Here is a 22,378-nt window from a genome sequence, read left to right as displayed (position 1 = left end):
GACGAGCCTTGGTGAGGTAAGGAAGTAAGTTACTTTCATATCTTTTTTCCCCTCTAAATTAAGAATAGTAGGTATGACTGCAAAGCCAGTTTTCTGCTTTGGGTGTCAGGTGTGGGATAGCCGGGAGGCTGATGGCCACATCTGGGCTAGGGTGCATCGTGCTGCAGCTCCTTAGAGACTGAGCTGGGGAACTGGCGCTGCAGTGCGATGACCTTCGGCTTGTTAGGGAGAGTGAGGAGGTGATCGATAGGGGATACAGGCAGGTAGTCACACCGGGGGCCACAGGAGGCAGAAAAGTGGGTGACCGTCAGGTAGTGAAGAGCACAAAAGTACTCCTTTTTGAGTACTGTTTGGGTGGGGGGGGGGGGGGCGGTGGAATGACCTACCTGGGGGAAGCAACACTGGCCGTGCCTCTGGCACTGAGTTTGGCCCTGTGGCTCAGAAGGGTAGGGAATGGAAGAGGAGGGCAGTAATAATAGGGGACTCTATAGTTAGGGGGACAGATAGGTGATTCTGTGGGCATGAAAAAGAAATATGGATGGTAGTTTGCCTCCCAGGTGCCAGGGTTTGTGATGTTTCTGAATGTGTCCACAATATCCTGAAATGGGGGGGGGGGGGGGTGAGCAGACAGAGGTCATGGTGCATATTGGTACTGATGACATTGGTAGAAAAAGCAAGGAGGTCCTGAAAGCAGAACACAGGGAGTTAGGAAGGAAGCTGAGAAGCAGCAGGACCTCAAGAGTAGTAATCTTGGGATTGCTGCCTCTGCCATGCAACAGTCAGTATAGGAATAGAGTGAGGTGGCAGATAAATGCGTGGCTGAAAGATTAGAGCTTCTGGGGCAGGCGTTACCTTCATTTGAATCCGAAGGGGACGAATATCCTGGCGGGGAGGTTTGCTAATGCCACTGGGGAAAGTTTAAACTAGATTTTCAGGGGGGTGGGACCAAAGTGAAAAGGCAGAGGATGGGCTAGTTGGCGCACAAGTAAAGAAAGCTTATAGGAAGGTTGGGAGGAAGGATAGGCAGATGATAGAGCAAAGATGTACTCAGCCGGATGGTTTGAGATGTGTCTATTTTAATGCAAAGCGTATCATGAACAAGGCAGATGAACTTAGAATGTGGATCAGACAGACATACTTTATTGATCCCGAGGAAAATTGGGTTTCGTTACAGCCGCACCAACCGAGAATAGTGAAGAAATATAGCAATATAAAACCATAAATAATTAAATAATAATAAGTTAATCATGCCAAGTGGAAATAAGTCCAAGACCAGCCTATTGGCTCAGGGTGTCTGACACTCTGAGGGAGGAGTTGTAAAGTTTGATGGCCACAGATAGGAATGACTTCCTATGAGACTCAATGTTACATCTCAGTGGAGTACATGGGCTATGATGTTGTGGCCATTTCAGAGACTTGGATGGCTCAGGGGCAGGAATGGCTACTTAGAATGCCAGGCTTTAGATGTTTCAAAAAAGACAGGGAGGGAGGTAAAAGAGGTGGGGGTGTAGCATTGCTAATCAGGGATAGTATCACAGCTGCAGAAAAGGAAGAAGTCATGAAGGGATTGTGTACTGAGTTAGTGTGGGTAGAAGTCAGTAATAGGAAGGGGGCAATAACTCTACTGGGTGTTTTTTCATAGACCACCCAATAGCAGCAGAGACATCGAGGAGCAGATAGGGAGGCCAGTTCTGGAACAGTGCAATAATAACAGCATTGTTGTGATTGGTGATTTTAACTTTCTAATGTTGACTGGCATCTCCTGAGAGCAAAGGGTTTAGACGGGTTGGATTTTGTTAGGTGTGTTCAGGAAAGTTTCCTGACGCAGTATGCAGATAAGCCAGCCAGAGGGGAGGTTGTACTTGATCTGGAACCGGGAAATGTACCCGGTCAGATATCAGATCTCTCAGTGGGAGAGCATTTTGGAGGTAGTGACCACAACTCTATCTACTTTACCATTGCGCTGGAGAGGGATAGGAACAGACAATTTGGGGAAACATTTAACTGGGGCAGGAGGAAATATGATGCTATTAGGCAGGAACTTGAGAGAATAAATTGGGAGCAGATGTTCTACATGGTAGAAATGTGGCAACTGTTGAGGGAAGATTGCAAGGAGTTCTGCATAGGTATGTTCCATCGAGGCAGGGAAAGGATGAAAAGCTTATGAAAGGTTCAAGAAACTAGTTACTGATAGAGTTCTAGAAAACTATAAAGTTGCCAGGAAGGAGTTTAAGAATGAAATTAGGAGAGCTAGAAGGGGCCATGAAAAGGCCTTGGCAAGCAGGATTAAGGAAAACCCTAAGGCATTCTACAAGTATGTGAAAAGCAAGAGGATGAGCCGTATGAGAATAGGAACAATCAGATGCGATAGTGGAAACGTGTGCCTGGAGTCGGAGGAGATAGCGGTGGTACTTAATGAATATTTTGCTTCAGTATTCACTGGTGAAAAGGACCTTAGGGATGATTTACAGCAGACTGAAACACTTGAGCATATAAACATTAAGAAAGAGGATGTGCTGGAGCTTTTATAAAGCATTAAGTTAGATAAGTCATCAGGATTGGATGAGATATACCCCCAGGCTACTCTGGGAGGTGAGGAAGGAGATTGCTGAGCTTCTGGCAGTGATCTTTGCATCATCACTAGAGACAGGAGAACTACCAGAGGATTGCAGAGTTGCTAGTGTTGCTCCCTTGTTCAAGAAAGGGAGTAGAGATAACCCAGGAAATTATAAACCAGAGAGTCTGACTTCAGTGGTGGGCAAATTGTTGGGGAAGATCCTGAGAGACAGGATTTATGAGTATTTGAAGAGACATAATCTGATTAGGGATAGTCAGCATGGTTTTGTCAAGGGCAGACCGTGCCTTACGAGCCTGATTGAATTCTTTGAGGATGTAACAAAACACATTAATGAAAGTAGAGCAGTGGACATAGTGTATATGGATCTCAGTAAGGCATTTGATAAGTTTTCCCATGCAAGGCTCATTCAGAAAGTAAGGAGGCATGGGATCCAAGGAGACCTTGCTTTGTAGATCCAGAATTGGCTTGTCCATAGAAGGCAAAGGGTGGTTGTAAATGGTTTGAATTCTGCATGGATGTCAGTGACCAGTGGTGTTCCACGGGAATCTGTTCTGGGACCCCTCCTCTTTGTGATTTTTATAAATGTCTGGATGGGGAAGTAGAAGGGTGGGTTAGTAAGTTTGCTGATGACATAGATGTTGGGGATGTTGTGGATAGTCTGGAGGGTTGTCAGGTGTTACAGCAGGACATCGATAGGATGCCGAACAGGGCTGAGAAGTGGCAGATGGAGTTCAGCCCAGATAAATGTGAAGTGGTTCATTTTGGTAGGTCAAGTTTGAAGATAGAATATAATATTAATGTCAAAGGACAAATTAGCCTGTATTTTTTCTAATATTAATCCTATTTGTGATAGATGTAATATTGAGGTGGCTACTTTAACACATATGTTCTGGTCTTGTAACAAGTTAGATAATTTTTGGAAAGAAGTCTTTAGAACTTTATCAAAGGTTCTGAATTTGGATCTACAACTGAATTTACTTACAGCAATTTTTGGGATCTTTCCATCGGAAGCAGGAGATATTCCTGTTTCTGCTCAACAGATGATAGCTTTTATAACTTTATTGGCTAGGAGAGCCATTTTGCTTAAATGGAAGGATTCTAATCCACCTACTGCTCTTTATTGGCTTACCTCCATTATGTCCTGTTTAAGATTAGAGAAAATAAAAAGTCAGACATTTGATACATCCTTTAAATTTGAGGAAACTTGGTGACCTTTTGTTCAATATTTTTATATGCTCTGACTTATGGCCCTTCCAGTTACCTTTCTGAAGTTTTGGATTTGATCAGAAAGTTTTTCCTTAATTTTATTTTGCTTTCACTCTCAGTTTGAGCTGCCCAGTTCTTTTTTGTTTTTTTTTTGTTTTTTTTTTGTGTGTTTTGGGGGGTTTTCTGTACATTTCAATTATAAAAATTTCTTTATCTTTTTTTTCTTTTTATGAATAAGAGGAGAATCAATTACTATTCTCTATTATATACTATTAGAGTAATACTATGTTTAATCTTGATAGTGTTTATTTTTCCTTTTATTTGAACTGTTATTGATATAGATATTTGTGATAATTCTCCTTGTTTATATATATATATATATATGTACATTTTTATTGAACTAATAAAAAGATTGATAAAGAAAGAAAGATTCTATGTAGTGTGAGGGATCAGAGAGATCTTGGGGTCCATTTCCATGGGACACTTCAAGCTGCTGTGCATGTTGACAGTGTTGTTAAAAAGGCATATGGTGTGTTGGCCTTCATTAACCGTGGGATTGAATTCAGGAGCCGTGAGGCAATGTTACAGCTATGTAAGACCTTGGTCAGACCTCACTTGGAGTACTCTGTTCACTTCTGGTCACCTCACTACAGGAAGGATGTGGGTACTATAGAGAGGGTGCAGAGGAGATTTACAAGGATGTTGCCTGGATGGGAGAGCGTGCCTTATGAGAATAGGTTGAGTGAACTTGGCCTTTTCTCCTTGGAGTGATGGAGGATGAGAGGTGACCTGATAGAGGTATTTAAGATGATGAGAGGCATTGATCGGATAGCCAGAGGCTTTTTCCCAGGGCTGAAATGGCTAGCACGAGGGGACACAGTTTTAAGGTGCTTGGAAGAAGGTAAAGAGGGGATGTCAGAGGTAAGTTTTTCACACAGAGACTGGTGGGTGCATGGAATGCACTGCCAGCAGCGGTGGTGGAGGAGGATACAATAGGGTCTTTTAAGAGCCTCTGAGATAGGTACATGGAGCTTAGAAAAATATAGGGCTATGTGGTAGGGTAATTTTAGGCAATTTCTAGAGTAGGATACATGGTCGGCACAGCTTTGTGGGCCGAAGGGCCTTCAATGCGTTGTAGATTTCCATGTATCTTCTATGTATGCAACATTACATCCTTGCTTTTATATTCTAGTCCTCTTGAAATGAATGCTAACATCACATTTGCCTTCCTCACCACTGATTCAACCTGCAAAGTAACCTTTAGGGAATCCTGCACAAGGACTCCCAAGTCCCTTTGCACCTCAGTTTTATTTTTGTATTTTCTCTCCATTTAGAAAAAAGTCAGCTCAAGTGCATGACCATAAACTTCCCAACACTGTATTCCATCTGCCACTTCTTCACCCTTTCCTCTAATCTAAGTCCTTCTGTAGCCTTTCTTCTTCCTCAAAACTACCCACCCCTCCAACTATCTTTGTATCAACAAACTTTACAACAATGCCATCAATTCTGTCATTCAAGCACATTGACATATAATGTAAAAAAAAATCCCAACACAAACTCTTGTGAAACACCACTAGTCACCGATAGCCAACCAGTAAAAGCCCCATTTATTTCCATCTATTAAAGGGTCATTCAGGAATACTGCAGTATTATGTTTTGTAACTCCAAACCCTTAAATTAGTTAAAAGAAAGACACAGGAGTCTGAAATGTGAGTTCAACTTCGTGTTTGCTTTAAGCGAGGCGCACACATATCACGTGGTAGCGTCATGACTATATTAAACCCATAATGATTTAAATGAACAAGAATGCATAATCAAACAATACATTTACACTATTACTCAAATATTACTGAAATATTTAATACACAACAGCAATGAATTCCACAGATTAACTACACTGTCTAAAAAGTAATACTCAAAGTTCAACATTCAAAGTAAAATTTATTATCAGAGCACATACACATCATCACATACAACCCTGAGATTCTTTTTCCTGTGGGCATACTTGGCAAATCTATACAACAGTAACTGTAAACAGGATCAATGAACAATAAACACGAGGAAATCTGCAGATGCTGGAAGTTCAAACAACACACACAAAATGCTGGTGGAACACAGCAGGCCAGGCAGCATCTATAAGGAGAAGCACTGTCGACGTTTCGGACTGAGACCCTTCATCAGGACCTGATGCTGCCTGGCCTGCTGTGTTCCACCAGCATTTTGTGTGTGTTGTTTAATGAACAACAAACTTGCAAATGCAAATATAAGTAAATAGCAATAAATAACAAGCCTGAAATAACATGAAATGAAAGGGCATGAAATTTCAAGATAAAGAGTCCTTAATGTGGGACCATTAGTTGTGGGAACACCAGAAATAGAATGAGTGTCGTTATCCCCTTTTGTTCAAGAGCCTGATGGTTGAGGAGTAGTAACTGTTCTTGAACCTGGTGGTGCAACTCCTGAGGCACTTGTACCTTCTACCCGATGGCCACAGCAAGAAAAGTGCATGGCCTGGGCGGTGAGGATCTTTGATTATGGTTGTTGCTTTTCTACGGCAACATTTCATGTAGATGTGCTCAATGGTTGGGTGGGTTTCACCCGTGATGTACTGGGCCGAATCCTCTACCTTTTGTAAGATTTTCTGCGCAAGGGCATTGGTGGTCCCATAACAGGCCAGAATACAGCCAGTCAGGACACTTCCCACCACACATCTTTGGAAGTTTGCTAGGGTTTTTGATTACATGCCAAATCTCCACAGGCTCCTGAGGAAGTAGTTGTGCTTTATTTGCAATTATATTTGTCTTAGCTCCAGGACAGGTCCTCTGATACAGTGATATCTAGGACTTTAAAGCTTCTGTCCCTGATGAGTACTGGCACATGGACCTCTCGTTTCCCTCTCCTAAGGTCTTCAATCAGTTCCTTGGTCTTATTGACGCTGAGTGACAGGTTGTTTTTATTACACCACAGAGCCAAATTTTTAATCTCCACATTTGATGCGGCCCACAACAGTGGTGTCATCAGCAAACTTGAATATGGCATTGGAGCTGTTTTTAGCCGCACAGCCATAGGCGTAAAGTGAGTGGAGCAGGGGGCTAAGCACTCATCTTTGTGGTGCTCCTGTGCTGATGGAGATTATGGAGGAGATGTTGTTGCCAATCTGAACTGACTGGGGTCTGCAAGTGAGGAAATCCAGGATCCAATTGCACAAGCAGTATTGATGCCTAGGTCTTGAAGTTTACAGTATTAGTTTTGATAGGATGATGGTATTAAATGCTGAGCTGTAATAGATAAAGAGCATCCTGATGTATGCATCTTTGCTGTCCACATGTTCCAGGGTTGTGTGAAGAGCCAATGAGATGGCATCTGCTATAGACCTTCATTAGACAAATCGGAGCAGATCCAAGTCATCACTCAGACAGAAGCTGATGTGCTTCAACACCATCCTCTCAAAACCCTCATTACTGTGGATGTAAGTACCACTGGGCAATTGTCACTGAGGCAGGTTACCACCCTCTTCTTGGGCACTGCTATGATTGAAGTCTGCTTGAAGCAGATGGGTACCACACATTGCCAGAGCAAGAGGTTGAAGATACCTGTGAACACGCCAGCCAATGCAGCACAGGTCTTCAGTACTTGGCTATGTACTCCATCCAAACTGGAAGCTTTCCTTGGATTCATTCTATTAAAGGCAACCTGCACATCATCTTCAGGTATTGGACCAAAGGATCATCGAGAGACATGACATTACTGAAATATTAATTACACAACACTCCTACCTGCTTAGCTATAAACTCCAACTCAATTTGTAATGCATCTCAACTATATAGACAGTGTACTATATAATACAGCTACTGTACCGACATCAACAGCACATCAAATTGTAAATTGTCCCATTCAGGCCTAAATATTTAATTGCTGTGGAAGCATTTTGGGAGATCAATCTGTGAGTATCCTCTGTTTTTGTATCTGCATTAACTCCTTTTGTTTTGGCCAGCTGGGCTTTGGTCTTTGCATCTACTTTTAGGAGCAGCTTTTTGTCTTTTTGTCTCCCACTTGAAGTTAATGCAATAACCTTAATGCACCCAGAGTAGCTTCTGGTTCGTTCTCTCACAAAAGCCAAATGCTAGCAACTTCCCTGAAGTTTCTTGAACTTTCTTCCAGCTTAAAACCAAGCCACATTTTGCAAGTAAACTAGCCAAATAAGATACCAGAGGCTTTCTCAGATATGTTGCCTACAAAAACTGTTGTCGTCAGTCGACTGCTTTCATCACTTTTACAATTCCTCTGAGCAGTATAGTCTTTCCTTGGTTCAATATGCTTTCTAACCAGAGGCACAGATGTCGTCACTTTGTTGGGCAACAGTTCATGGTGCACAGCATGAAGACAGTTGTGGTACCATCTCATACCTTTCTTAATTTGCTTTCAGTTGACTATTACAGGGGACGTGGCATGCAAATGGTGGATGGATCTATAAGCAAGTTGCTGCCTCAGCCAATCACACCTCCACAATGCTGGTCTTCCTGTTTTTTCTCTTGTATAAGTTCCTGGTTGGACATCTCCAGGCTTCAGGTTTGTATCTTTGGAAGCACCTTTCAAACATTATGTGGAATGTAATGGTCCGTCCGTTTATTTTTGTCTGCCTGGCAGGCTCTGTGTGTGTGTCCCACTTTGTGGCATTTCCCGCAAGTTTTTCCTTTAAACCTGTATTGATCTGGTGTACATATGTCCCTGTCACATTGGTAAACCAATTTGTTTGACTAGACCATTTTCTGTTCAGACATTCTAAATTTCTTCATACTCATTTACATTTCTGACTGCAACTCAATTGTGTCTTTAGCTGTTTTTTTTAAATTGATATAGTGATTTCAACTGCTGTTTTAAATGTATGATGTGCTTCAGTTAGGAGCTGCTTTTGAATGCCTTAAAATCCAATGCACTCAGCAAAATTTGCTATTCCATTTATTTTTATATACAATCGTTCAGTATATAAAATCCATTTATCCGTTGTGTAATCAAACATGTCAGTTTTTCCAATGTAGCTTGCCATTTCTACATTCTGTGGGAAATACTATGCCACTCTCACTTTCCACCCATGAATTCTTCCTTTTTCTGCTTTTTTTTATAACTCAATTGTGCCTTCCCCTCTGAAGAACATGTGCTGCAATGCTATTTTTTCAAACTCAAACGTTACGCTGTGCTTTTAAAAACACCCGGTTGCCTCTGTATGCTTTGTAAGTCCAAAATATTAAACTAATTAAAAGAAAGATACAAAGTCTGAAATGTGAATCTGACTTTGTGGTTACTTTAAGCAAGGCACGCCATGTATAATGTGGTAGCATCATGATGTTATGCAGTTTACTTATTTGTACATATAACCCATAATGAATTCTTTAAATGAACAAGAATGCTTAATCAAATAATACATTTAAATATTATTCAAATACTACTGAAATATTAAATACACTACGTGCATGTGAGTCATCTCACCCTTGCAGTACAGGATAGGAGCACATATAGGAATTATAATATCTGATATGTTCCCGGGAATTAAAGGGTTAACATCTGAGGAGCTTTTGATGGAGGCCTGTTTAGAAGAATGATTGGAGGATCTCATTGAAACCAACCAAATATTGAAAGGCTTAGTTTAGAGTTGACATGGAGAGGGTATTTCCAATAGTGAGTGAGTCCAAGACGAAAGGGCACTGCTTCAAAATTTTAAAAATGGCCCTTTAGAACAGAGGTGAGAAGGATCTTCTTTAGTCAGAAGGTGTTGAATTTGTGGAATTGATTGCTACAGACATCAATTCATTGGGTATTAAAAAAATGGAGGTTAATAGTTTCTTGATTAATAAGGGCATCAAATCTTATGGGGAGAAGACAGGAGAATTGGGTTGAAAGGGAAAAATATCAGCCATAATCGAATAGCAGAGCAAACCCAGTGGGTTGAATGGCTAATTCTGGTATGGAGACCACAGACTTCCAGCTGCCTTCTGAAATGGCCAAGCAAGTCATGCAACCTACTAATGTCCTTCTGGGAAAGAAATATTCTATCCTTGCCTCAGCTCCTTATAACCGAATACAGTCTCTTAACTGCCAATTAGAATGCACTAATTAGAACTGAACAATGAATGTCTCAGGCTCGTACATAGGTAGATGAATGTTCAGGCAGTGGAAGAAATTGGCCATTGTGTAGGCAGAAGGGATTAGCTTTGGTACTTTTAATTACTAGTTTAATCAGTTCAGCATAACATTGTGGGCTGAATGGCCTGATCCCACGCTGTGCATCATCCGAAGATGCCAGCAGGAGCCATATCCTGCGCATGAAAAGCTCACCACCCCAGCACAAATTACCGGAACTGCTAGATCTTTAACTACTGAAGTGTAGTGCTCTGTTCACCCAAAGTTCAGAATCACCAAGTGACTTAAATTTAGAATTGTCACATGTACATCAAAATATACGGTAAAAAGAAATGAGTCAATTGCATTAACAACCAGCATACCCAAAGATGTGGGTGGCAAACATTCTGTCACTGAACAGCAAAAACAAAACATGACACCAACAGCAAAACATCTGTCCCACCCTTCCACCAGCCACGCACAGGCATTCACAGTGGAACAGTGAAATTCAATCGAATCTATGGAAAACGACACAAAGACTGACAGCCAATGTGCAAAAGAAGACACGCTGTGCAAATAAAAAAAATCTATAAAACTGAGAACATGAGTTGCTGATTTCTTAAAAGTGAGTCCACTTTTAAGTGGACTCACTTTTAAGAATTCATTCAGCATTGAGGTGAGTGAAGTTATCCACGCCGGTTCAGGAACTTGATAGTTGAAGGGTAATAACTGTTACTGAACCTGGTGGTGTGGGACCTTCAAACTTCACCCAAGGGTGTTTGATTTTTGAGGCATTTCCATAGTGAGAGTCGTGTAGATCCTGTTTTTTTTTTAGTAACAATAGTGGTTAGCCACTTAAAGTTCAACATTGAAGGTACGTGATTGCTGAATGTCATTTCCAGAACAGAAGTGTAAAGGAGAATGAAATAATTGTTACTCCAGATCTGATGTAGCACAGAAAAATACACAATAAGATAAAGAACACAATAATAAAAACACAATAAATACAAATACATAAGATTGCTTATATAAATGGATTGATTGTATGTCCATAATGTGTCGCTAGGCACAGGATTGTCTGTACATAAGGTGACTCCGACAGAAGATGATAAAGTAGCGGTGGTAGGGTTGTGGTGTGAGGTGGGTGGGGGTGTTGATCAGCCTTACTGTTCAGAGGGAAGTAACTGCTTTTGAGTCTGGTGGCCCTGGCGTGGATGGCGTAGCCTCCTCACTGATGAGAGTGGGACAAACAGTCCAGGAGCAGGGTGGCTGGGACCCTTCATGATGTTGCTGGCCTTTATTTGGAACCTTTCTGTGTATACTATATACGTCCTTGATGGGAGGTAGGCTGGTGCTGGTGATGCGTTGGGCAGTTTTGACTACCTGTTGTAGAACCTTCCTGTCTGCCGCAATGCAGTTCCCATGCCATGCAGTGATGCAACTTGTTAAGATGCTCTCTACTGCACATTGATCGACATAGTCCAGCTCTCTTCAGCCTCCTCAGAAAGGAAAGACATTCTTGAGCTTCCTTGATTGTGTAGAATGTGTTCTGAGAGCATGAGAGGTTGTGTGAGATGTGCACCCCCAGGAGTTTAGAGTGTCATAGTAGCATTACAAGTGCACAGATATACAAATTTAAAAGAGAAGTAAGAAAGAATAAAAAATAAGTTACCTGAAACGGTCTAACAGGAGGGGCGTCATCACTTCCCCAGCTATAGGTTGACTCATTATAGAGCCTAATGGCCAAGGGTAAGATGGCCTCATATAGCCCTCATATGGCACCAGGGCTTGATCTCTTCCATCACTTCTTTGTAGGCCATCTCATCTTGTTAGTGATGAGTCATACTCCTTTGTTGTGTTGCCGGTGAACCTGACAATGTGACAGTTCGGGTGTTTGGATGTCCAATCGTGTGTGAGCAGAGTGTACAGCAAGGGGCGCAGCTCACAGCCCTGTGGACACCGGTGTTGAGGATGGAGCATCCTGGCTGTCTGAGATCTGTTGGTGAGGAAGTCCGATGTCCAGTTGCACAGTGGTGTTTTTAGACTGAGGTGTAGGAGTTTGGTCACCAAGGGCTGTGGGCCAATAGCGTTGAATGCCAAACTGAAATCCAGAAACGGCTTGAGTGTCCTTCTTTCCTAGGTGCGTTAGGGCCATGGCTATGATATGACATTTGTCATAGAGTGGTTCTGTTGGAAAGCATATTGGTGAGTGTCCAGTGTGGCAGGAATGGAGTTTTTGATATTTGCCATTACTAGTTGTCCAAAGCACTTCGTGTTAGTGCCAATGGGCAGTAGTCATTTAGTTCTGAAGGCGTGTGGTTTTGCTACAGGATGATGGTGGCTGATTTGAAGCACATGGGTGGGGACAGCAGCCTGGATGAGTGGAGTATTGAAGATGTCTGTGAACACATCACTCCCTGAGTAAGTGGCCTGGGATGTTGTCTGGCCTGGCTGCCTTATGGAGACTGACTCTCTGCAGAATCCTTCTCACTTCTGCTGCTATTGCAAACAGTGGTTGCTCAGAATCCAGTCCCTGCAGAACATGCAGATTATCACAGCCTTCTGTGTCAATGTAGCCCCACTAACACAAATGTCAAACACTCTATTTAAGAGAAGAATGAGAAAAAGAATGGGGAAATCCAAATTAATTGCACAGAAACTTCTGGAATATATAATCAGAAAATATTAACAGGGCACTTAAAATATGAATAGGATTAGGTAGAATCAATATGGAATTAAGAAAGGAAACTTTATTTGACAAGATTTTAAAGTTATAACTTGCACAATAAATAAGAGGGAAACAGCAGGTGTGGTGCATTTGGAATTTCAAAAATGCTTTTGATAATATGCCACTCAAGAATTTGGTAGAATCTGGGTAGAATATAAGGGAATTGTTGCAGGATTAGTGCAAATGAGTCTTTCATGTCTGATGTCTGTCTGTCTGTCTGTCTGTCTGATCACTGGTGTAGAATCAATGGGCTATGGCTCTGCTATGTTCAGTACAAAGATTTTTTTGATGTTAAGGAAGTCAAGAGATGTGGGCTTAGAATACGGGAGTGGTGCTGACATAGAAGGTCACAGCGAAGAGCAACAGGGAACAAATGCCTTAGTTCTGCTTTTACTTTTTATACACTTACTTTCTCATGAACTGTATTGGCTCCTTTCCTGTTTACCCTGTATACTTCCAACTTTAGATACAATGCTGAGTCACGTGATCTGCAAAAATTCTCTGATAACCCAGCAATAATTGGATGTATAATGGGAGGACAGGGTGGGGGGGTGAATACAGGGCCCTGATGGAGGAGTTTGTCAAATGATGCAAGCCGAATCATCTGCAGCTCAACATCAGTAAGACAAAGGAGATGGTGATGGACTTTAAGAAGACTAAAGATGGTGAGAACATGGATGTGGTGAGGAACTACAAGTACCTGGGGGTGCATCTGGATGATAAACTTGAGTGGAGCACCAACACAGAGGCTGTGTATAAGTAAGGCCAGAGTTGCCTCTACTTCCTGAGGATACTGAGGTCCTTAGGAAAATGCAGGCCTCTCCTTCACATGATCTACAAGTCACCAGTACAGTCCTCTATACGGTGGTATGCTGGGGCAATGGCATCAACACAGATGATGCCAACAGGCTGAATAAACTGATTAATAGAAAGGCTGGCTCTATTATAGGAGTCAAACTGGACATTTGGAGGCTGTGATAGAACAAAGGACTCTATGGAAAATCCTGGCAATTCTGGACAGTATTTCTCACCCTCTGCAGGACACCTTGGCTAAACAGAGGAGCATTTTCAGTAATAGACTAAGACAGCTGCGCTGCTCCAAAGAGTGCTCTATGAGGTCATTCTTACCCTCGGCCACTAGGGTCTATAATGAGTCAACCTATAGCTGGGGAAGTGATGACCCCACCCCACCCCCGTTAGAATGCTTGAGGTAACTCATTTTTTATTCTTTCTTACTTCTCTTATACTATTTGTATATTTGGGATCAATAAAGTATCTACTTATCTATCTACAAGATAACAAATAGCCTTTACCTGTAGATTTAGATTTGGATTTATTTATCACATGAAATAAACAATGTCTTGAGTCATTTGTGTTAAACAATACAGCTGAAGGTGTGCTGGTGGCAGCCCACAAGTATCCCTGCACTTTCTGGTGCCAACATAGCATGCCCACAATGTTTGGCAATACAACACTGGACACAGCAAAACAGAACATGCCAAGCAACAACGCAATAACAGCAAAACAAGCCCACTTCATCCCTCTTACCTTTAATCTTACCGAAAACACCTGCAGAAAAATAACCCTGGGAAAACATTTTATTTTTAAATGTGTTCTTTAAATATTGCTTGTGCCCTCGAAATGCCATCAGATCCCTTCAATTTACTTGTCTGTGGTGCTTGAGCACTTATAGCTGAAAATTCTCCGAAGTATCCAACTGGAGCCTAACCTAGGAAAAGAAAACTCTCCAAAGTATTTAAGTGAATTAAATTATTTATTCTTGTACAGTGAATGCCAAAGCCCGGAGCCAAAATTTGGAGTTCTGTAGTATGTTCATGGAGTGCAATCTAGCCATCTAACTTCCATTTTGTCAAATGCTTTCCTAGACTGTGGGTCTTGTTAACAAGGCAAGCACATTTTGGCTAGTGTCGTGGTTTCTCATGCCCCACAAATGACCAGGAGACGCAGAAGATTCTTGGCTAAACTTTAGTTCCCTTCTTATCGGTTCCTGCCGGTGTGTGACAGGCCATGGTGCAAACAGACAATCTCTTCTCATGTGACCTGGCTGATTACATCCCCAGCACAATCTCTCTACCTCTCTTTCCCCCTGTTTCCTCACTGGTCCCCTCTGCCCATAGCTCCTCTGTCCCCCTCCTTGGGACTTCCAGTCCTGTCTGGGCTGTTTGAATTTAGTCTGTTCCTGATAGGGCATTTGTGGGAATGCACCTCCAAAGACGATTATTGGCATGGGGTTTTCCGGCCCTTGTCTTACAGTATGATCGGTTCCTCCATATAGCGGTGCTTCATCCAGTTCGATGGCTGTACTCGGACCGGTGGTTGCTGGCAGCATCTTTTTGCTTTTCTCTTTTTCCTTCTTTTTGAGTTCTTCGAGCTGCATTTGTATTAACTTTCTTTGCACCTCTTCTTGCTGCTCAGCCAACCTTCGCTTGTCTTTCCGGTATTTAACCGCATGGACTACGTGGTCGCTAAATTCTTGTGGGGTCATTGACGTCAGCCCAACCACTTCCTCCAGTTTGGATTTTACTTGCAGAGGCATTGCATCCAAAATGCTATGTCGGAACAGTGTGGTGATAAATAAGCTATTTTCTACCTCTTGCTCAGTCTCCAGTCTCCACCTTTTCAACTGGTTTTCTACGTAGGCTGCTGGGTTTTCAGTGTCTCCCAGTGGATCCCCTTTTAAGGCTTTGGGGTCCACTTTGGGTGGGTAAAGCTTCCTGAGGGCCTGCCATACCCTCTGCCTCACTCTGTCATACCCGTCTCCATCAGTTCTCGGGTCGTTCGAGTTTACTATGCCAGCCATTTCCATTAGTTCGTTAAATTTGAAGGTTCCCATCAACCTTATCAATAGTGCCTTCAAATCTCCCGTAGCCAATAATCGTCCCGCCGTTTTGTTCTTCAAAGGCTCTAATCCATTTCCCTGCTCCTTCATGTAGATTGGGCAGAGTGTTTTTCAGCCCTTCTAGGTCCTGGGATCCCCAAGGGATATACTGCACTTGTCCTGATCCTTTTACTAACAACGGCATCATTCTTCCTCCTTCTTTCCACCTGCCCTGGCTCTCCTCCTCGCCTGACTCCCCATCTGTCTCAGGGTATGTCTTTACTGCCTCCCACACAAATTTCTCTGGGGTCCTCTTCTTCCCTCGGTCTCCCTGTGGAGTCCTTCCTTTCTGTCTTGATTCAATACTTGGTTGGCCCCTGGAGTATTTTTCACATCTCCTCTGGCAATCCCCTCTCAGTAACTTATCTGGCTCTCTCTCTACTTCCGCAAGTCGCTCCCCTACCGCCTCCTTCTGCTCTTCTAGGCTTCTGCCTCCTACCTCTTCCCCACAAATTCTCACATCCTCTCTCTTTCCACTTAACTCTTGCTCCTCTAATGAGTCACCTTCTCTTTCTTCCTGTCCTGATGAGCCACTTTCTTTTCTAGTCTGTTTATTTCTATAGTATAACCGATACTCCTCATACTCCTTTTCCTCTCTCAAGTATTTCATCCGTTCAATCCCTTCTTTCATTTCTCTCTTTACCTATTCCACCTTTATCCTTTCTGCCTGTATCTCCTTCCATATTGCCGCTTTTTCCTTCTCGTATTGTTTTTTTTCCTCCTCATTATCCCAAACTTGTACTTCTCCCTGCATGTTTACTGTTCCCGTCAGCAGGGGGCACTGCTTAGGGGTTCCTTCCTCATTATAGGGAGGGGGCTTTTCTGTTTCTTTCGCATCCGGGTACGGAGCTGAAGCCAGCTTCTCACTGTACCTTCCTCTCTCTCTAACAGGCTGTTTCTTCAGCACCTTAGTGTCTTCCTCGCTTGTAATCAATATTCTACCTGTCCTCCTCAGCCTTTCTCCCTCCGTTCTGAAGAGTTTTAGCACTTCCATTTCTCGTTCTCTTTTTTGCCCTCTTCTTAGATTTATCTTTTGGTTTGTAATTTTTAATTAGTGCCTCCATTTCTTTGCACAAGCTTACATCAAACGTTCCTTCTCTTGGCCATTTTGTGACCAGGTTTTTGGTTCTCTTTTCCCATTTTTCTGAAGTTTTTGTGATCTCATATTTATTTACTGGGATTTTTTTTTGCTCAGAATCTCTACTGCCATTCCTTTACCTGTCATGTTGTTCTCTCTTTTTAAGGTATTTCAGAGATTCACAGTTCATTTACTGGATAATATTATTTACTCTAATTCTATGCCTAGTCTATCATCTGTCAACCAGCGCTTTAAACTATATATTGGACTGTCCTTGTTTCCTATTCTGTTCTACCCGTACAGACCTCTATTCAGAGCGGTATCCACAGAACTTGCTCTTTGCACCTCGTCTATTCAGACCCTTATCTCTTAAGGCGGTATCCACGAGGATTTTCTCTATTTTCCTTTCCCTGCCCGTTCAGACCTTCGTTTCATATGAAGCAGTATCCACAGGGATTTACCAACACCACGTGTAATTTTTCTTAACTTCTTATTAACTTATTTGTACTTACCCTCACTGCAGTGTTCTTGATCAATCCTCTGAGCCTCCTGTTAACCCCCAATTCTGCCAGATTCTTTGGACTGGAGAGACCCTTCGGCAGTGGTTCCACACTTCTGAGACTCCAAGACCTCCCCAAAGCCAACAGAATTCTTAGTCCAAATTGTCGCAAAAAGCGCTTACCTTTTGTTTGGGTGCACCCTTAATTATGTTAGCCTTGTGGGGGTCCCTAGAGGACTGGGAAGCGTCCCCAATCTGCCGTTTCCTTTCCGCGGGTCTCTTTCCGGTCTTGCCGCGGTCGCCAATTTTGTCGTGGTTTCTCGTGCCCCACAAATAACCAGGAGACGCAGAAGATTCTTCAAAAAGTATTAAACTTTAATTTGCAAATCAAAGCTGAGACAGTCATTGAGCTAGTCGCTGATTGCCCACCGATCCTTGGACATAGCATTTTTTATAGCAATCTCCTGGTTTAGTTGCATTAGCATATGCAATCGGTCTACAGTTGCGTATCACAAGTACATCCGCCACTATTGTTTCTACCCATTGATTTAATCATGTTCTAATCTACATCTCTTAGCTACCTCTCATTAACACACCATTGTCTTCTACATTCTTAAGATTTCATTCTCTAGCAAATAGCAAGTTCAAAGCTGACTACATAGTTTTGGTTACACAGCAAACAATTTCAACTTTTATACTCCAATACTAGCAGCAGGAGTAAGACGGCCTTTAGCATTATCATGGAAAAGGATAGTATCAGAGAGGACAGGAAAATTTTTAATTGGGGAAGGGCAAATTATGAGGCTATAAGGCTAGAACTTGCGGGTGTGAATTGGGATGATGTTTTTGTAGGGAAATGTACTATGCACATGTGGTCATTGTTTAAGGATCTCTTGCAGGATGTTAGGGATAAATTTGTCCCAGTGAGGAAGATAAAGAATGGTAGGGTGAAGGAAACATGGGTGACAAGTGAGGTGGAAAATCTGGGCAGGTGGAAGGAAGAAGGCAGCATACATGAGGTTTAGGAAGCAAGGATCAGATGGGTCTATTGAGGAATATAGGGTAGCAAGAAAGGAGCTTAAGAAGGGGCTGAGAAGAGCAAGAAGGGGGCATGAGAAGGCCTTGGCGAGCAGGGTAAAGGAAAACCCCAAGGCATTCTTCAATTATGTGAAGAACAAAAGGATGACAGGAGTGAAGGTAGGACCGATTTGAGATAAAGGTGGGAAGATGTGCCTGGAGGCTGTGGAAGTGAGCGAGGTCCTCAATGAATACTTCTCTTCGATATTCACCAATGAGAGGGAACTTGATGACGGTGAGGACAATATGAGTGAGGTTAATGTTCTGGAGCATGTTGTAATTAAGGGAGAGGAGGTGTTGGAGTTGTTAAAATACATTAGGATGGATAAGACCCCGGGGCCTGATGGAATATTCCCCAGGTTGCTCCACGAGGTGAGGGAAGAGATTGCTAAGCCTCTGGCTAGGATCTTTATGTCCTCGTCGTCCACAGGAATGGTACCGGAGGATTGGAGGGAAGCGAATGTTGTCCCCTTGTTCAAAAAAGATAGTAGGGATAGTCCGGGTAATTATAGACCAGTGAGCCTTGCGTCTGTGGTGGGAAAGCTGTTGGAAAAGATTCTTAGAGATAGAATCTATGGGCATTTAGAGAATCATGGGCTGATCAGGGACAGTCAGCATGGCTTTGTGAAGGGCAGATTGTGTCCAACAAGCCTGATAGAGTTCTTTGAGGAGGTGACCAGGCATATAGATGAGAGCAGTGTAGTGGATGTGATCTACATGGATTTTAGTAAGGCATTTGACAAGGTTCCACACGGTATGCTTATTCAGAAAGTCAGAAGGCATGGGATCCAGGGAAGTTTGATTAGGTAGATTCAGAATTGTCTTGCCTGCAGAAGGCAGGGGGTCGTGGTGGAGGGAGTACATTCTGATTGGAGGGTTGTGACTAGTGGTGTCCCACAAGGATCAGTTCTGGGACCTCTACTTTTCATGATTTTTATTAACAACCTGGATGTGAGGGTAAAAGATTGGGTTGGCAAGTTTGCAGATGACACAAAGGTTGGTGGTGTTGTAGATAGTGTAGAGGATTGTCAAAGATTGCAGAGAGACATTGGTAGGATGCAGAAGTGGGCTGAGAAGTGGCAGATGGAGTTCAGCCTGGAGAAGTGTGAGGTGGTACACTTTGGAAGGACAAACTCCAAGGCAGAGTACAAAGTAAATGGCAAGATACTTGGTAGTGTGGAAGAGCAGAGGGATCTGGGGGTACATGTCCACAGATCCCTGAAAGTTGCCTCGCAGGTAGATAGGGTAGTTAAGAAAGCTTATGGGGTGTTAGCTTTCATAAGTTGAGGGATAGAGTTTAAGAGACGTGATGTAATGATGCAGCTCTATAAAACTCTGGTTAGGCCACACTTGGAGTACTGTGTCCAGTTCTGGTCGCCTCACTATAGGAAGGATGTGGAAGCATTGGAAAGGGTACAGAGGAGATTTACCAGGATGCTGCCTGGTTTAGAGAGTATGGATTATGATCAGAGATTAAGGTAGGGCTTTACTCTTTGAAGAGGAGGAGGATGAGAGGAGACATGATAGAGGTGTACCAGATATTAAGAGGAATAGATCGAGTGGATAGCCAGCACCTCTTCCCCAGGGCACCACTGCTCAGTACAAGAGGACATGGCTTTAAGGTAAGGGGAGGGAAGTTCAAGGGGGATATTAGAGGAAGGTTTTTTACTCAGAGAGTGGTTGGTGCGTGGAATGCATTGCTTGGGTCAGTGGTGGAGGCAGATACACTAGTGAATTTTAAGAGACTACTAGACAGGTATATGGAGGAATTTAAGGTGTGGGGTTATATGGGAGGCAGGGTTTGAGGGTCTGCACAACATTGTGGGCCGAAAGGCCTGTAATGTGCTGTACTATTCTATCTACTATGTTCTAAGACAAAGGTTCACTTTCAAAGATTCATTTTATTATCAAAGTATGCACACAGAATAAAACTCTTGAGATTAATTTTCTCCAGATAGCCACAAAATCCAAAAAACCATGGAGATCATTCCAGGAAAAGACATCAAACCACCGTTTCCTGCACAAAAAGAAACTTTGACTTTGTTCCTTTTCCACTGTGACTTTACCTCAGTGCTGCTCTCAACTCGAATATGTTTGTTATTACCACAGATTGCCCTTGTAGGTATTCAGTGTGATCATGGTTCTTAGAGGCAACACACAAAATGCTGGAGGAACTCAGCAGGCCAAGCAGAATCCATGGCAAGAAATAGAGATATGATGTCTTGGATTGGGACCCCCCCCATCTGGACTCAATTCAAAACGTCAACTGTCCATTTCCTTCCCCAGATGCCACCTAACCTACTGAGTTCCTGCAGGGATTTGAGTATTGCTCAGGATTCCAGGATCTACAAACTCTCATGACTTCATCTTATGGGAATCCTTGAGAATTTATGGGATTTAACAGAAGTAATCTGCCAGTTTATGTAATGAAGGCATTTGCCAATATAAAAAACATTTGTTCCTTCTTTATCAGAATGAGAATCAGGTTTATTATCACCGGCATGTGACGTGAAATTTGGTAACTTAGCTGCAACAGTCCAATGCAATACATAATCCAGCATTGAGAAAAAATAATAATAAACAAAATAAAAATAAAAATAACAATAAAAAACAAGTAAATCAATTGCGTATATTGAATAGATTTTTAAAATGTGCAAAAACAGGAATACTGTACATTAAAAAAAGTGAGGTTGTGTCCAAAGCTTCAATGTCCATTCAGGAATTGGATGGCAGAGGGGAAGAAGTTGTTCCTGAATCACTGAGTGTGTGCCTTCCGGGTTCTGTACCTCCTACCTCTGATCCCTCTATGAGGATTGGTATATGTTCCTTCGTCTTGCACTTCCTGAAGTCCATAATCAGCTCTTTCATTTTACTGACGTTGAGTGCCAGGTTGTTGCTGCAGCACCACTCCACTAGTTGGCATATCTCACTCCTGTATGCCCTCTCGTCACCACCTGAGATTCTACCAACAATGGTTGTATCGTCAGCAAATTTGTAGATGGTATTTGAGCTATGCCTAGCCACACAGTCATGTGTATATAGAGAGTAGAGCAGTGGGCTAAGCACACACCCCTGAGGTGCACCAGTGTTGTTCGTCAGCGAGGAGGAGATACTATCACCAATCCACACAGACGGTGGTCTTCTGGTTAGGAAGTTGAGGATCCAATTGCAGAGGGAGGTACAGAGGCCCAGGTTCTGCAACTTCTCAATCAGGATTTTGGGAATGATGGTATTAAATGCTGAGCTATAGTCGATGAACAGCATCCTGACGTAGGTGTTTGTGTTGTCCAGGTGGTCTAAAGCCTTGTGGAGAGCCATTGAGATTGCATCTGCCATTTTAGTCGTTCAAGGTTACTCTACCATTCATACCCTCTTGACTCATCCTCTATCTCAACAATCCCCCGACACTCTCCCAAACACCTTATGGCCTTTTGTGTCTAGAACTCTGCATATCTACTTATTAGATATATTCAACAATTTGGCATCCACAGCCCTATTATTGAAGAAAATCCTCTTTAAGTAAGAACAGAAAATACTAGAAATGCTCAACACATCAGGCTGCATCTGTGGGAAGGGAAAGAGTCCAGGAGTTGCTTCTCCATATCCTGATCCTAAATCTATGTTTCCATATACTGAGTCTGAGCTCTGCCAATGGATGGTACCAAGACCGACTACAAAAGGAGGAGGGTTTGGCATGGGGCTAACAACTCCATTCCGTAAAAACCTAGTGCTACACCAAAAATGCCAGGAGATCCAGAGACCTCATCCCTGGGAGATGAGCTATCACCGAAGATGGGCTACACCTGGGGACAACTTGAAAGACTGGCCAAGGACAGCAACCTCTGGCCCAGTAGAGGTGATCGGCTTAAGTAAGTAACATCAGTGTATAAGATGATGAGAGGCTTCGATCGTGTGGATAATCAGAGGCCATTTCCCAGGGCTGAAATGGCTAATATGAGAGGGCACAATTTTAAGGTGCTTGGAAGCAGGTACAGAGGAGATGTCAGGGGTAAGTTTTTTACACAGAGAGTGGTGAGTGTGTGGAATGGGCTGCCAACAACGGTGGTGGAGGTGGGTACAATAATGACTTTTAAGAGACTCCTGGACAGGTACATGGAGCTCAGAAAAATAGAGGGCTTTGTGTAACCCTAGGTAATTTCCAAGGTAAGGACATATTCGGCACAGCTTTGTGGGCC

The 22,378-nt window shown here is 42.8% G+C and overlaps 1 long non-coding RNA gene across 2 annotated transcripts in view; it reads right to left on the bottom strand.

Annotated features, from left to right (window-relative positions):
• LOC140726190 (uncharacterized) overlaps window positions 1-22,378 on the bottom strand; it is a 41,275-nt gene that overhangs the window by 5,173 nt on the left and 13,724 nt on the right. Inside the window, exons 4-5 of one of the 2 annotated variants that reach the window (XR_012098593.1) lie at window positions 14,178-14,358; window positions 11,574-12,503 (exon numbers count right to left, since the gene is read on the bottom strand). This is a non-coding gene — a long non-coding RNA (uncharacterized lncRNA). The remainder of the gene's footprint in view (window positions 1-11,573; window positions 12,504-14,177; window positions 14,359-22,378) is intronic. The other variant, XR_012098594.1, reaches the window with a different exon arrangement.

Source organism: Hemitrygon akajei, chromosome 4 (genome assembly GCF_048418815.1).
Source record: "Hemitrygon akajei chromosome 4, sHemAka1.3, whole genome shotgun sequence".
Classification (NCBI taxonomy): Eukaryota; Metazoa; Chordata; class Chondrichthyes; order Myliobatiformes; family Dasyatidae; genus Hemitrygon; species Hemitrygon akajei.
The sequence above is the reverse complement of the archived record's forward strand: the minus strand, read 5'-3'. Positions and strand labels throughout refer to the sequence as shown.